Source organism: Durio zibethinus, chromosome 22, assembly GCF_047325235.1.
Source record: "Durio zibethinus cultivar Kanyao isolate XHJ-2024 chromosome 22, ASM4732523v1, whole genome shotgun sequence".
Classification (NCBI taxonomy): domain Eukaryota; kingdom Viridiplantae; phylum Streptophyta; class Magnoliopsida; order Malvales; family Malvaceae; genus Durio; species Durio zibethinus.
This window is the reverse complement of record NC_143183.1, coordinates 7364522-7382019: the sequence shown is the minus strand read 5'-3', so window position 1 is coordinate 7382019 and position 17498 is coordinate 7364522. Positions and strand designations below refer to the sequence as shown.

The window sequence follows — 17498 nt, the reverse complement described above, 5'->3', positions numbered from 1 at the left end:
AAGATTATGTTACAAAATATCATAAGGCAATAAAAATAATATTGTTACATAAAATGTTTTTGTAATCGAAATATAAGGTTGTTAAAATAAAGTTAAAACAATAACATTTAATCATTACGAAATATTTTATGTAATCAAAACAATATTATTACATAAGAGTTTTTGTAATCAAATTTTATGATTGTTAAAATTAAGTTTATATAACGTTATTTTGTTGTTGCAAAATGATTTTTTAGCAATTACATTTTTCTGTTATGTAAAAAATTTGATGATCAAAATAATATTATTGTACAAAATTTTTTGCAACCATAATAAATATGTTATATATAATTTTATGTAACCAAAATTTATTGTTAGTAAAATAAAATTTTCATGACTTTTATCATTGATCATTGTGAATATATGATTTATATGGCAACAACTAAAACTTGTTGCAATATCTATTTTTTATCAATGATACTATAAATTGTTGCATTAACTCGTAAATAATGAAGTTAATAGCAACGATCCCTCAATGACAAAATATCATTTCAAAATAATTTTAACGATGATAGAAATCTATTTAACAACGATTTTAACTATTGCTAAATCTCTATTTTCTTATAATATCTCCATATTTGTTTCAGCTTCTTTTCTGATATATGTTTTTCAGGCCAAGGAACTTGGTGCAAATACTGAATCTTACATTGATCTATTCGCAAAAGGAACCGGGAAGACCAAGGAAGAAATTACTAAAGATGTGCAGCGACCTAAATATTTTCGAGCACATGAAGCCGAAAACTATGGCCTTGCTGACAAGATAATTGACTCCATATATGTTGCATTTGAGAAATGGGTTTGTTCTTGTTACTGTTCACTATGCTTTTTCCTTTGATTTCTTGCACCTATAGCCATCTTCTTGATAATTTTTTTTTTCTGATCAAAATTGTGATGAGATGCTTGCTCAATCAAATGCAATGAGAGGACCTGGAGCTGGTCCTCAAGCTCCTCCTTCCGGGTTTAGGTGATTAAAAACTGTAAGTATAGCAAAGAACCATTAATGATATCTTTATTAATCTTGCCATCACGGTGCAGTTCATGTTATCATATATTATCCATAGAACAATGGTATTAAACTTAAAAAGCCTCTTAACATTGCCCAGCTCACAAAACTTAGTTGGAGGTTGCTCAACAGTCCAGAATCGATATGGACAAAAATCATGTGTGCTAAATACCTTCATTTCATAGGTTCCCGAAAGAAAAACTCCGCCTCCATCACATGGAAATCTATGAAATTTTCATAGGAAATTCTGCAAAAAAATCCGCTGGATTGTTTGAGATGGCGCTGAAATAATTTTTGGGATAACAATTGGACAGACCTAAGCCCGCTTCGCTCCTCAACTATCTGTCCCTTAAGCTTCAATGTAGAAAAGCCCACTGTTAAGGACTCTCAACAAGCTTTTCAAAACACTTGAGTTCCTCCCATTTCCTTTAACCTTCCTAACAGTCTCCTTGATGCTCTACTTGTTGTTCCCTTTCCCATAGCCACTCGAGCCAAGATACTATCTACTGGAACCTTGAAAGAAATGACACTTTCTCTTTATCGAGTGCCTATAAGCTTGCCCTGTTGTACTCCCCCACTTCCGACAATCCTGAGTCCCCCAACTGGTTATGGGTCTGAAAAAAAATATATCATCCCCAAGCTTAACTTATTTCCATTAGAAAGTATGCACAAAATTCTTCCAACACGGGACTTTCTATCGAGAAAAGGAATCCTCACTGAAATATGTTGTCATTAAACCTTGATGGCAACAGATAACAGTTCCCTCATCACTGCTTAACACTTTTTCCCTACCCCTGTCTGAGTGGCTGAAACTGCATATGACCTCCGACCGACCTTACGATGCCCATCCTATCCCATGGAAACTCAAATTCATTCATCTCATCTGGGAAATTTGGTTAGCTAAGAATGCCATCATCTTTAGAGGAGTCTAACCTACCGCCTCCATAGTCCAACGTGCCATCAATCAAGCTGTTGAATACTTTGCCGTCTCTGACCATAAATTTAAAACCAAATTCCCCCCTATTATCCCTGTGCGCTGGTACCCCTTAGATTGGACTGGTTCAAGCTGAACACTGATGGCTCAGCCATTGACAACCGAGGTAGAGCAGGTACGGGGCTATTATACATGATCATAATGGTAGCCGGATTGCTAGCTAACATTGACATATTGGAAGAGCTACGAGTGTTAAAGCTGAACTTTGGGCCAGGAATTTAAAATGCGATCACAGCCCTTTTTTCTTGGCATCTCACGTTTATCGTGCTTACGGACATAAGAGATAAGATAGCGATCGTCGCACTCATTGTCATTGTGAATTTTTTTAAAATTTTCACAATAAAGCAAATGAATAGTTTGATATAATAATATTTATATATGACATTTAAAGTAATTTATAATGTTTTGATCTTACACTTGATAGACTATAAAATTCATAAATATATTTTTTAAAAAAAGCAAAAATAACAATTTTAAAGTTTTGTTATAGCCACAATTTTCCGTTATACTACTATTTGCGGACATAATACATCATTATTTGTATGAATGATGATTCACATCTCTATTGTGAAGAACAACGATGATGATGGTGGTGCTACCGCTAAATAGCAGTCACTATATCACGTTGTGGACAATCTTTAAATCCATGCTCTGGCCCTTAGGGATAATCTCTTACTTGCTTTTGTCAAGCAAATTCAATGCCTAGAAATTGAACTTGATGCTATAATGGTTATCAACCTCATAAATATTTCAAACCCTAGCCCTATTAACCATGTTTTAGGACTTCTTATTTGAGACTTCAAGACTTAATTGAACCAACTGCAGCAGAAGGGGGTTTTTTCATATTTTTGTGAAGCCAATCAGGGTTTTGATGCATTGGCAAGAAAAGGCAGTGAACATACCCTAAGAAATAGGAATTGTCATAACGGTTTTGGAATCGTTAGATGAATTTAAAAAACAAAAGTCACCATCAATATTTTTTTATTAGGTATGATTGACCACCTATTAAAACTTATCATTTTAATAAAATCTTAAAATTAATTAAAATTTATTAAAAAAATAATTTTAAGGTCAACAAAACAGTTTGAGTTTGAAAGTCAATTATGAGTGGAAGAAAGATTAGCACCCCACATTGCCCACTTAATACGATACCAATTAATTATATGTTATCATTTAATTTTGACAAAAAATCTTAAATTTGGGTATTTAAAAAAAATAATTTCCTTGATTTCCCTTATTTATTATTTTTATTATTTTTATTATTATATTTTTTTGTTTGCTTTCTTTATTATAAATTTTTATTATTCTATTTTATTAGAAAAAAATAAATTAGAACCTTATTATTGAAAGAACTCTAAAAATGTTCTAGTATGTTCGTAACATTAAAAAAATTTTCATATAGAAATTTTTTAGGCATTATTACTTAGAGTACTTTAAAATCTTATCATCGAAAGTTCATATTTATTTATTTTTTAAATAAGGACATACATGTAATGCAAATGACAAAATACCGATGTACCTACTTTATTTTTCTTTTTTTAAAATTATTTTTTTTATTATACACGTTTTTTATAGATGAAAAAAAAGTTTTTATTATATTGAAAAAAATTTTATAAATACTTCAATGCATTAGTAATATTTAAAAAATTCTCATATAGAGATTTCTTAGTAAGGAATATCTTAAAATCTCATCATTAAATAAAGATTTTCTTTTCCTCATTTTTTATTATTTTTATCATTTTTTATTTTTTCCAAATTTAAAATTACCAAAAGTTTAGAAATTATTTTCATTTTTTATTATTTTTAATCAGATAATATATATTTATTTTTGAAATTTAAAATATTAAAATGTGTAAAAAAATAAATAAATAAACAATAATAATAATAAATAAACATTAAAAAAATCATAAATTTAAAAATTACCTAAACCGATTGGTCTGAGAGTGGTTTCCTAAGGTCTGGTCCGATTTAGATGAACTAGTGTCAATTTGAAAGTAAAATGGTCGGTTCATTGGTAGTCTAATTGGTTTGGCCGATCTTGAATAGATTCAGCTGGATTGATTTGAGGCTGGCAGTAGCCCTTGGCCAAGCATATCAACCTTAGGTCAGTTTAGGCTTGTGCATGGGTTGCCTGGTAAGTTTTTTTTTTTATGCTGTAAATGCTAAATGTTTTATTTTTATCATTTTAAACCTCCTTTCTACAAAAAAAAAATTAGAAGCTCTCAAAAACCTAGAACACTAGCCATCCATGTTTCCCATATTTTGGTCATGTCGTATTCTGGTCACACCTCTTCATTGGTTGCCATTTGCTGGCATTGGTTTGCCTCTAAATTTCACCTAAAAGCTCTTTTTGACCCCTTATTCACTGTCTCAGCCTTTGTTTCACCAAAATACCTACCAAAACACCTAAATCTAAGTCAAAAGTTTCAATATCAACCCAAAAAAAACAAAAATCCTTCTTTCACCGTTCTAATGGCCACCATTTTATACTATGTTCATATCCTTAGTGAGATATTCTTCTTCACCCAAAACAGAGCCTCAAAAAGCTTTCCAAACAACTTAAATCTACTTTAACTAAAACCCTTCTATGATTTTTTATTTTGGTGTTTGCTTTTTTTAGTATTGTCTCCTCATTAGGGATGTGTTTTTTTTCTTTAGTGGTGTATTGTTTTTGTCGTTTGTTGAGTCTTAGGTTATGGGCGATTTTAGGTGTTGGCTAGAGAATGGAGTGAATAGTGGCGAGGTGATTTAGGTAGCATTTATGCTAAGGCTGAGAGTAGTGTTAGGGTGGTGGAGGGTTGATGCTCAGGGTCAAATTGGGGCTGGTAACATGTGTGCTAGGGGTTCATTGGTCGAATGGTAGTGGTCATGGTTGGTTTTGGCAAACTTTCTTTGGTGTCTAAAATTGGCCTCCTTGTGTTGGTTTTTGGTTTAGTTTTAAAAGGATTTTAGGATCAAGCAAAAGTTCAAGATTTAGGTGATAAACCAAAAAAAAAAAAAACTTGCATGAATAAGGTGGCTGGCTGATGGGGGGTTGGTAGAGTAGGTGCTAGGTAGAGGGATAGGTAAATTTTTAGATAAAATTTTAATTAACAAAATCAAACAATGTGGGCCTCAATTAGATTTAGATCTTAGGCTTTAACATCAAGCTTGATTGACTTAAATTGAATTGGATCTATTGCAATCAAGCCCATTTGAGCCTAAACAAAACCTAATTGGGATATTCAAACGGATATGAAGTGAAGTCTATTTTAAACAAGTTGGACAAAATTAGGTGTCAATAGTTACCCCACTTTGCACATTGCTGATAATAATGAATAAGGCAAAGACATAGACGACAAATTTGTCTGGTCTAACAATTCCAAAAACTTGTTTTTTGCTTTTATTATTTTATTATTTTTTTCATTTTTTTTCATTTTTTTTTTATTTTTTTGTTTTTTTGTATTTTTTTGTTTTTGTGCTTTTTTTAAACTCCTCTCATTAAAATTTGACAACTTTAAAAATTAAATTGAAAAGCTCAACTTTAAAAATCAAACTAAAAAGCTTATCTCCTTAAAAGCTCAACAACTTTAAAAATCAAATTTAAATGACTTGAAAATTATGCCTGAAGGACTTAGAAATTATGCTTGAAGTCTTGCAAATCTTGATAATAAAACAGATTTAGCTTGAAAGATTTACAAACCTACTTAGAGGACTTAGAGACTATGTTCAGAGGTTTTATAAATCTTGACATTATAACAAATTTAGCTCAGAAGACTTAAAATCTTACCCAGAATACTTAGAGATTATGCTTAGAGGTCTTACAAATCTTGATACTAAAATAGATTCAACTCGAAAAACTTACGAATCTTGCCCAAAGGACTTAGAGACTATACCCAGAGGTCCTATGAATCTTGACACAAAAACAAATTCAGCTCGAAAAACTTACAAATCTTGAACGGAGGACTTAGAGACTATGCTCAAAGGTCTTATAAATCTTGACATGAAAACAAATTTCAAAAAACTTACAAATGTGGACATCTATGAATACTTCTTTCATTAGAGGCTCTACAACATTAAAATTTTAAAATATTATACCTAAAGGACTTACGAATCATTTTAATCTTTGCCCAAAGGTCTTTAAATTTTCTCATCTTAAATATCTAAAAAAGATCTCATCATCTTTTATTTAAAGAAATTTTCTTTCAAATCTTTCAATCATTTTATATTTTTTCCTTTAAATTTCACTTTTTTTTTCAATCCTTCTTTCAAAATTCTTTTTTCACCTAAACATTTTCTTTTTATTTTTTTTTCAAAAGCTTGAAAATTGATCATAATGATACAAATGCAAATCTACAAATATTGAATGCGAATGACTTTACCAAGATATAAATGTTCACTAAATGATGTGAATACATAAATCGAAGATGATGCAAATGTTTTTCTAATGATGCAAACACAAATATCCTACCAATGATGAAAATGTTTTTTCCATGATGCAAAATGCCTCTTACACATGTAAATGAAAATTCATTGCCATGGATACAAATGCTTAAAAAAATATTTTCTTTTTCTTTTCAGCTCTGAATCATTCGATTATTCCTCTTCCTTCATCAAATCATCATTTTCTTTTCCCTTCCATCCCATCTTTCTCTTCATTCTCTTTTCACTTTCATTTGTTATTCACATTTTTAAACCTAATCATGCAACATACATATGATTAGTGTCAACTTTATACGCCGTGGCAAATTTAAGAAAACAAACCACAATGTTCTCATTTTTCTCTGAATGCATTTTTATGGAACATATCTTCTCATTTTAGAAAAAAATATATATTTTTCAAATATCACATGCACTTATTCACCTTTTCATTAGGAAATAATCTCATTTATTCTCACTAGAGTTGATTTTTCCTTATCTTTAAAAAAAAAATTACTTTAAAACATTTTATTTCGTAAATCAAAACTCACTTATAAAATTCTCACCAAATGTATTTTTTTTTTACACCAAAATTGATTTCTCTACTCTTTACAAAAATGCCTAACAAATAACTCAAAATTGATTAACAAAATTGCCCTACATAACTAAATCTCATGATCAAAGAAAAATAAAAAATGTGACTTTCAAATCTCTCAAGAATTGGTGTTCACTATTATGAATGAAAGAGGTGCTTTTTTCTGAATGGATTGAACAGTCCATCATATCAAGGTTTTGGCTCATTAGGGAATGCCTCACAACTTGACAAGAAATGAGCAATCTTTCATCTAAGCTTATAAATGAAACATGAATTTTTAAAAAACCATGAATTCTTTAAAAACTAAACATGTTTGATACTTTCTTTAGTATCCAAATAAGGCATTTTAATTGATGTTAAGATCGACTATGAAGGGTTAAAATTTTGAAGGGTCATTTAGGAATGGAAGAAAAAGGCTCAAATTTTTAAAATTCATTTCTTTAATAGGTTTCAAACTTTCAAAGCATCCATATTCTCGAACCTTTCAAAAACATGGGTTACTTCATACTAGCTTCTCTTATTTCATTAGACACCAAGATTAGCTTCAAATTGCACTAAACTATCTTTTTTTAAGATTTTCACCTTAGAGCCACATCTTTTTCTTTCTTTTTTCGATTGTTTCATCATGCACTTAATACAAATTTTATCCAAAATGGGTAAACAGTTCAAGTGGTTGGACCGTGAAAGAAAACAAAATATTACAATAGTGATCCCATAAGGAAAAGCTTTTCAGTTTAAGCATTCATACTTTTTCAAAATAAACTTTTCAAAGCATGTAATGTAAGCCAAAGTTTGGGGCTTTCAAAGAAAAAGATAGATAGGCCCAAAATAAGTGTTTAAAGGTGATTAAACCAATGATAATTTCAAGATGCTTGTCTTTTTATTTTCTCGTTTTTGCCACTTCATCATTTTTTTTCTTATCCTTTTTTTTGTTTTTCCTTTTATTTTTATTTTTTCTTTCATATTCATTTTCCTTTTATCTTTTTTCCTTTGAATAGATTTCAAACTTTTAAGGAACATCTTATGGAACATTTACCCTCAACATGGAGAGTTTCTTTGTGAACTTCATCATACTTAACCCTTGAATGCACTTATCTTTTGCCCCACAATATGTAGGATGGTTATTGGTTAAGATTCATTTAGAATGAATTCATCAAACTCAAAAGGGTAGCAAGGAAATAATTTTTTTATTTGTGAAAGGATAATGAAATATGGTCATTTATCATCTAAAGCACAATCACTTAAAGTGAAAAACAATTCCTTTTAAGAAAAAGAATTTAAAGAAAGATTTTTTTTCAAATTTTTTTTTCTCTCGAATTTTTTTTTTTTTTGCTTCCTAATTTTTAAGTTCTTTGATTTTTCTTCTTAATTTCTTTCAAAGATTTGGGCTTTCTTTTTCAGATTTTTAAGTTTTTGTTTGGATTTATTTAAACTTCTTGAGTGCATAATGTCATAATCATGTTTATTTTTCATTCTTTTTTTTTCTTATCATTTTTCTTATGCCCATAGAACTCATACACAATTCATCAAAAGGTGCTCTAGTTTGATATGCCATTCGAAAAAGATCCATATAATAGGAATCATGTTGAAAAGGTTTTTAGATTGTTCATATCGTCCCACCAAAAAAGCTAGTTATGGTATAAGCTAGGTTGTCTTTAAAGCTTCAATTAATATGCCCTAAAACATTGAACACTGATCACTTTGGGAAAAGAATTAAAACATTATGTGTTTATGGCCAATTTATGAGAATTGGGTGAATGGCTTTATTGTTGAAGAGCAAGTATAATCTTGACACATATCAAATTACCAACATCAAATAAAAAAAAAAACATTATCTTTGCCAAATTTTTAAGAAATCCAGAAAGTTTTTTTCAAAGTAACCGTTTCATCGATCATCACCTAAAAGAAATTTTCTCCTTTTATATGTCATGATATGATCAGATGAAGATGGGATTGAAAATTGTGCCCTTTTGAAAACTTAAGTTCTTAAGTAGTTTTCATGAAAGAGTTGGCAAAGGGTATTTTCTTAGGTAGGTTTATTCCAAATAGTGATCAACAATTTTTTGAGACCCATCATGATGAATTTGAAAACCATTTTTTTATTTTTCACTTTTCATTTTTCCTTTATTTGAAACGTATGCTATGTGCATTTTATTTTGAACAAATAAATAAAAAATAAAAAATAAAAACTATAAAACACTTATTCCAAAGTCTAACAATATTGATTACGCGCAATAGATACAACATAGCAACATCATGTGTATGCCATGCATATGTATACCAAACAAAATTCCAAAAGCTTAAGAACTACTCTTTCTTAATCATCCAAGACCCAAAATTCCTTTTCATTTTCTAACTTCTTAAATTTTGCAATTAGACTCAAGACAAAGTAAATTTTCATTGCTTTATATGCTTTAAAGTCAAAATACAGCTATTGATAGGATCCTCAATCTTTTCTTTCAATTGCCTATATTTTTCAGTTGAATGACCAATCTCCTCCATATGAAAATTGCATTTGCTATTTAGATCATATCTCTTTATCGATGAATTTAGGTTTGTTTTCAAAGGCACATGAGTGAGGTATTGATTTTTTGCTAACAAAGGCAAAAGATGAGAAATAGGGATAAGTAGTTTCTCTTGACTATTTTTTAATCTTCTTTGGCTTTTTCTTTGTTAGGTAATAAATCCAAATGCAAGGGATGGATCATGAGCAATTATTTGAGGTTGAAGATTTGTTTGAAACTTTGACAGGCATGGGTAATGATTTGATGAGGCATTGTTTATGACAAGGTAATAGGGATGTTAGACTGGGTAAGGGTAATATGTGGCAAAACCTCTACCTTGTTTCCTTCCATAGGTTATAGTTTGTACATCTTATTCTTTTTTGAATGCCTTTTCTTTCTTGATTACCTTTTTTTTCTTTGCCTCTCATATATTGAGCTTTCCACTCTTGATTGTATTTTCTATTACTTTCCCAAAAATTACTATGCATGTAAAATTTTTCATGGCTTTTCCAATCATTTATCATAATAGTTGCTCGAAAAGTGTTAACGAATATGACAGTGATTTTTTTCTTTATAAAAGGAAGTTGAACATGGGCAGCAACATCTTTCTACCTTTTAGCATATTTTTTAAAGTTTTCAAAAGCTTTTTTTTTTTTTTCATATTTTGCAAAGATAGGCGGTCTGATGCCAAATCTATGATTTGCTTGTATAGTATGATGAAAACCCTAGCTAGTTCCTTCTGCTAATGGATCTGACTTCTATCCAGTTACATATACCATTTAACGGTAAATCTTGTCAAGCTATCATGGAAAACATGGGTTAACAATTTATCATCATAGGCATGAATGGCCATTTTTTTACAATACATGATAACATGAATAACTGGGCATTTACTCCTATTGTACTTTTTAAATTTGAAAACTTTAAACTTTAGTGGAATTATCATATCTGGCACCAAGCATAATTCATCTGTATCTATTGATCCATAAATATCCATCCCCTCAATGGCCCAAAACCTTTCTTTTATAAACTTCATCTTATGCTAGGACTTTGAATCCTCTCTTACTTTTGTCGCATTTATTTTAAGCTTTTCTTGTTCCTTTAGATTGCTCAACTTAGAGACATGAATCAGATCTGATGACTTCATCCCTATGGGTGTTGCAAAATGCCCTAAAAATTGAATAAGTCATTGTGTTATCGACATAGCAGTGTAAGTGGATGGGTGTTCTCTAATGAAGGGCATAGATCGCAGCTATACCATTTGAGAAGTCTAGGCTTGATGTGGGGCGAAACTTGGTGAACATAAGGGGTCGTCATCATCATCTAGTCATTGGTGCACCTCTTAGGTAGCTTATTCCCTCATTATTTCTTTCCCTTTACTCATTTTGCTCATTATTTTCATCATCATGGTAAGTTGTTCCTTTATTTTATTTGCGCCTTCTCGATCTTATTCATCCTATTAGTCTATTCCCCTTCCATAATCCTAGCTCGAGTGTTGCACAAATGATGGACAAGTTGATTTGAAACATTGGATGGTTGAGCTATCCCCAAAACTTTTATTACCGTAATTTAAAAATTAGGCCCTCATTTCATTTATTTGTTCATGCCATGACAAAAAAAGTTTTTTTATTTCTCATGACCCAAAAAAAGAAAATAAAAAATAGGAAAACATAAAACCCTTTTTTTTTTTTTTACAAAATCCTTTTAACGTGTAAACTTTTAAAAAAATGCTATTTACAAATGTACAATGATGCATGATATGGATTGATGCAATGATGAATTTATGCATGAAAGTGTAAGATGATGCAAGATGATCCTAAAATTAAAATCTAGAAACAATGAATTTTCATATATACATGATCATAAAAGATCTTAGTAATTTAAAATCCTTTTATTTTCTTTTTCTTTCAATGAACCACCCTTTCTTTTCCCAAAAAAAAAAAAAAAAAAAACTTTTTTTTTGTTTTGAACAAACAAATGACAAATGAAAAACATAATTCTACCAATTTTTTTAGATTATAACACTTTTTCTTTTAATTTAGAGGAAAGACCTAAAAAATTTCTTGTTTTGAGAAAGAAAAGTTTATCCTTTTGGTTTTTTTTAGGAAAAAAACCATTTCTTATAACTCATTTTTTTTAAATGCAAAATATTTATAAAAAAAAAAGCCATGGAAGATACAAATATTTAGACAAACATACAATAATTTAAATCAAATGAAAAAATAATAAATAAAATTTTTTTTGTGAAACTTTTGTTTAAATTTTGGTAGTAATATATAACCTTTTTATTATATGTCAAAAAGAAAGATGTTTCTTCACACATCATAATTCGAGTAATTCACATAAAAAGATTGACTTGACTTTATCTAGGGTCAAACCTTTAAAGCTCATTATACGCTTGGTTTTGATTGATACATATCTAGAGGTAGGATCCTAAATCGTTCCTTATTTTCATTCTTGTCAGACTAGTAAAGCACCCCAATTCTCGCCTATCATAGGCTACGAACGAAAAAAGTTCAATTCGAGCAAAAGTATTTCGGTTGCCATCGCAGATGTTATCGACTCACGAGAGTATAGGTACTTTACTTCCTTTTATAAAGAACAGAGCTCGGATATAGAACTCGTACATAAGGTGCAATGTGTTATTGTGTGTACAAGTGCCTTATAATTTATTGAGGATAATGTATACAAAAATAAATAAATAAATAATGAATGAGTGGCATAGTTAAAATGCAATGCAAGAGATTTAATTATTATTATCATCATCATCATCATCATCATGTAAAAAAACAAAATTAAAATCAAAGAAATTAAGTTAAATACCAATTAGGACCCTTAAATCAAAATTAAGGATAATACCTAATTAATTTTTTGCCTAACTCTCAAAAAATTGTGTTCCCAGTGGAGTCGCTAAATTGTTAATGGTTTTAGGACCGCTAGATGAATTTGAAAAACAAAAATTGTCACCAATCTTTTTTGGTTAGTTGTGATTGGCCACCTATTAATACTTATCATTTTAATAAAATCTTAAAATGAATTAAATTTTATTAAAAATAATTTTACGGTCTATGAAACAGTTTAGCTTCGAGAGTCGGTTACACATGGAGAAAGATTAGCACCCCCACAACATATATTTAAAACAATACCAATTAATTATATATTATCCTTTAATCTTGAAAAAAGATCTTAAATTTAGGTATTTAAAAAAATAATTCCCTTGATTTTTTTATTTATTATTTTATTATTTTTATATTTTTTTGTTTGCATTCTTTATTATATATTTTTATTATTCTATTTGATTAGAAAAAAATAAATTAGAACCTTATTATTGAAAGAGCTCTAAAAATATTCCAATATGTTGGTAACATTGAAACAATTTTTTCACCTAGAGATTTCTTAAGCATCACTACTCAGAATATCATAAAATCTCATCCTTAGAGGCTTGTATTTATTATTTTTTATAAAAAAAAAGACTTGCATGTAATGCAAATAACAAAATATTGATGCACTTACTTTATTTTTCTTGTTTTTAAAAAAAAGTTCATTGATTTTTTTATGACATACATTTTTCAAATAAGAAAAGAGAAGTTTTTATTATATTGAAACATTTTTTATAAATACTCCAATATACTAAAAGTATTTAAAAAATTCTCATTTAGAGATTTTTTTAGCATTGTTACTCGAAATACTTTAGAATCTCACCATCGGATAATTTTTTTTTTCTTCATTTCTTATTTTTTATTATTTTTATCATTTTTTATTTTTTTTGTAAATTTAAAATTACTAAAAGTCTAGAAATTTTTTATTATTTTTTTAAAAAATAATATATATTTATTTTTGAAAATTTGACTATTAAAATATATAAAGAAAATAAATAACAAAATAATAGTAATAATAATAAAAAAAAACATAAAAAATCAAAAAATATAAAATTTACCTAAATCAATCGGTCTTAGAGCAATTTACTGGGGTCTAGTCCAATTCGAATGAACTAATGTCAATTTGAAAGGAAAATGGTCAATTCACTAGTGGTCTAATTAGTTCTGCCAATTTTGAACTGGTTTAGCTGGACCAATTTAAGGCTAATAGCATTTCCTTGGCCTGGGCCAACACGCAAAATGGCTAGTAAGGTTTTTTTTTTAATTTTGATGCTATAAGCATTAAATGTTTTTTTTCTCTCATTTTAAACTTCATTTCTACAAAAAAAAAAAAAAAAAAACTTTAGAATCTTTCCAAAACCTAAAACACTAGCCATCATTGTTTCCCAAATTTTGGTGCTAGCCTACCAGTTCTAACCACAGGTTGCCATTCGTCGACATCTATTTACTCCAAATTCCACCCAAAAACACCTTTTAAGCCCATGTTCACTGTCTCAGCCTCCATTTCACCAAAACACCTAGATCTAAGCTGAAAGTTTCGTCATTAACCTAAAAAAAATCATCATTTCACCACTTCGATGGCCACCATTTTATACTATGTTCTTCTCCTCAGTGAGATCTTTTTCTTTTCCCAAAATGGAGCTTCCAAAACTCTTCCAAACACCTTAAATCTACCTTGACTGAAACCTTTTTGTGATTTTTTTTATGGTGTTTGCTTTTTTTGGTGCTATGTGTTCGCATTGGGGATGTGTGTTTTTTTTTTATATATATTTAATGATGTATTGTTTTTGCTACTTGTTGAGTCTTAAGTTATGGGTGATTTTTGGTGTTAGCTAATAAAGGTAGTAAGTAGTGGTAAGGTGATTTGGGTAGCATTTTTGCTAAAGCTGAAGGTGGTGTTGGAGTGGTTAGGCTCAAGTTAGTGCAGGGATGGTGAAAGGTTAATGCTCAAGGTCGGTTGGGGCTGCTAGTGTGTATGCTAGGGTTCATTGATCGAATGGTGGTGGGTACAATTGGTTTTGGTACAATTTCTTTGGTGTCTAAAATTACCTCTCCCCCTATTTGGTATTGGTCTTTAGTTTAGTTTTAAAAGGATTTTAGGATCATGCAAAAGTCTAGGATTTAGGTGATGGACCAAAAAAATGATGTTGCCTAAATAGGATGGCTTATTGATAGGGATTGGCAGAATAGGTGCTAGGTAAAAGGATAGGGGAAGTTGGTGTCGTGCACATCACCAAGTTACAAGTTTTTGTATTTTTTGTGTTTATTTTATTTATTTTGTTTTTTAGATTTTCAAATAAAATTTTAATTAATAAAATTAAACAATGTGGACCTCAATTGAACTTAGATCTTGGGCTTTAACATCAGGCTTACTTAACTTAAATTGAAATGGATCTAATGGAATCGAGCCCATTCGAGCCTAAATAAAAATTAATTGGGATATCTTGATGGATACAAAACGAAGTCTATTTCAAATAACTCAGACAAAACTAGGTGTATACAGGGATTTTTGTAGCCTCAATCCTACTACTATTAGTTTAAACCCTTATTTGTTATGCATGTTAAACCCTTTATCTTTGTTTAGCCCCTATTTGTGGCTAGCACTGCTGAAACTTTCATGTATGTCATTATTTCTTAATATTTAAGCATATTCTTTTGAACAAAAAAAAAAAAAAAAAAACAGCTACCCCATTGAGTCATATAACTATTTATATGTAAAGGTAAGCTTGCTTGAACTAGATGTTGAGTTTAATTGATTTATAAGTTATTTTTAAAAGTTAGACATCAAGGTTTAGAATTCAAATTTCACTACTTGCAATCCCTTCCTTTATCCCTAAATCATGATTTATTGACGCAGAAATGTTTTAAAAAGCTAAAATTCTCTAAATATTGTTGAAGTAGAGAACAGTAAAAATAACATTTGACAATTTAATATAGAATTGTTTAGAATATTGAAAAAAAAAAACTATTTGATAGTATTTTTATACATTTTTAATGAATAAAAAATAAATAATTAACTTTATTAAATTAAATTACAAGTTTTAGGTAAAAAATAAATAAAATTAAGAAATATGTCTATTAATTATAATAAAAACAAGTGAATTTAACTAAAAAATAAAAAAAGCAAAAAATTAATGTGAAATAATATAATCGTTCTTATAATTTTGTGAATTATTAAAAAAATAAGGTAAATATGTAAAAAAAATTTATTAGAAACTTATTATTAAAATTAGCACTTTTTAAAAAAAGTTTTGATTTATAGTTTCACCTAAATACTCAAATCCGCTTCGCGTATAAGTTAAAATTTTTAAAATTTTAAGAACCAAACACTTAACTTCTGCTTCTACAATAAATAAACTATTCCATAAGTTGAGCCAAACATTATCTAAAATCCAAAAAAGCTTTTTTTCCTTTTTCTTTTTATTAGGAATGAATTATTTGAAATTTATTATATATGTAAAGTTTCCCATCCCCAACCTCACTTGCTCTTTCATAATATCACTAATAAAAACTTAATTTTACTTTAATCAAATTTGAGTTTAAGCAAAAATAACTATTTCATAATTACTATATGAAATAGTTATAATTACACTTCCATCTCTACTTAATTCATGAATGCATGATGGAGAAGCTTCATGAATTGCATGCTAGACTTATGTACATAAACCATGCTCCCTAGAGTCCAACATCCAACTCCAACCACATGTGCACATAGGTTATCTACCTTGGTCTTTAGAAGTGTTCATGGATTAAGTCAGATTGAATCCAGTTAACACCTCAAAATCCTTGTCTATCGTCTAACTCAACTTGATTGACAAGTCTAAAATAGCTTGTTACTAAATATATATTGGTATTTTAATAATTTAAAATATATTTTAAAATTAAAATTAAATAAGAATAATTTTTATTAATTAAAATAATATCTTAAACTAGTTTAAACTAAGCCTTAGTGTAGACACCTAATTTTATCTAGTATGTTCTAGCCAATAGTGATACTTTAAAGTCAGGCCCAGTTCATGTCCAATATTTTTTTAAGATTTACAAATTTTTGAAAATGAATTTTGAGTTAAAATGATCAAAATATATTGTAGTCAAACATGGTCAAACGTGTTCAATATGATTAAAAATGATCAAATGGTCAAACCTGGTAAAACTTGGGTCAGCCTTGGAATTCTTAATTGAATAGGACTATTAAGATTTGAGATAAATAAAATTATGATTTAGATTCTTGAAAATCTTGATTGCACCTCATAAGGTGAAATTAATATAATGCTCTTTAATGGTATTTTTGTAATTTGGTCTTTTTAAGTCTATTTTTTTGTGAAAAAACTCTAGATCCTTTTTTAATATTATTCTATGAATTTTGATACATTGAAACCAAGATTGCATCTTAGAAAGGTTGAAATTACCAAAATACCCTTTAAGGGTATTTTCATAATTTGATATTTTTGAGGTCGTAAAAAACTCCAAATCATGTTTTAATATTATTCCATAAATTTTGATGCATTGAAAACCTTTATTGCTCCTCAAAAATGGTAAAATTATCAAAACACCTTTCAAGGGTATTTTCATAATTTGACCCTCTTGAGGTTGGTTTTTTACTCAAAGCTTAAGATCTTATTTTAATATTATTCCATGAATTTTTATGCTTTTGAAAACTTTAATTGCACCTCAAAAAGGGTGAAATTACCAAAATGCCCTTTTATGGGTAATTTCATAGTTTAATCTTTTTTAGGTCGATTTTTTACAAAAAGCTCCAAATCATAGTTATTTTTTTTTAATGAATTTTGGTTCATTAAAATAATGAAAACAAAAATTGGATCATAAGATTTTAGAAAAATCATGAAAAAAGCTTAAAAATAATAATAAGGGTAAAATGGTCTTTTCATATTAGGACAGTTGCACTAGAAGCTAAGATGGGTGCTGTATTTTTTCATGGCCATTGATCTTGAAAGGTTTAAATCCAATGATCCTTATTATAAGCTTAGCCACCAAGTTTGGCAAAAAAAGATAAATGATTTTACACCATTGGATGGGATCCAATGTATGGGCCATTGAGGGCATTTTTTCTAGCTTTAAATTAGAA

At 29.0% G+C, this 17498-nt stretch overlaps 1 pseudogene; it reads left to right on the top strand.

The window, feature by feature from the left end:
* LOC111307078 (ATP-dependent Clp protease proteolytic subunit-related protein 1, chloroplastic-like) overlaps window positions 1–2258 on the top strand; it is a 47908-nt pseudogene extending 45650 nt beyond the window's left edge.
* The last annotated feature ends 15240 nt before the right edge of the window (window positions 2259–17498 follow it).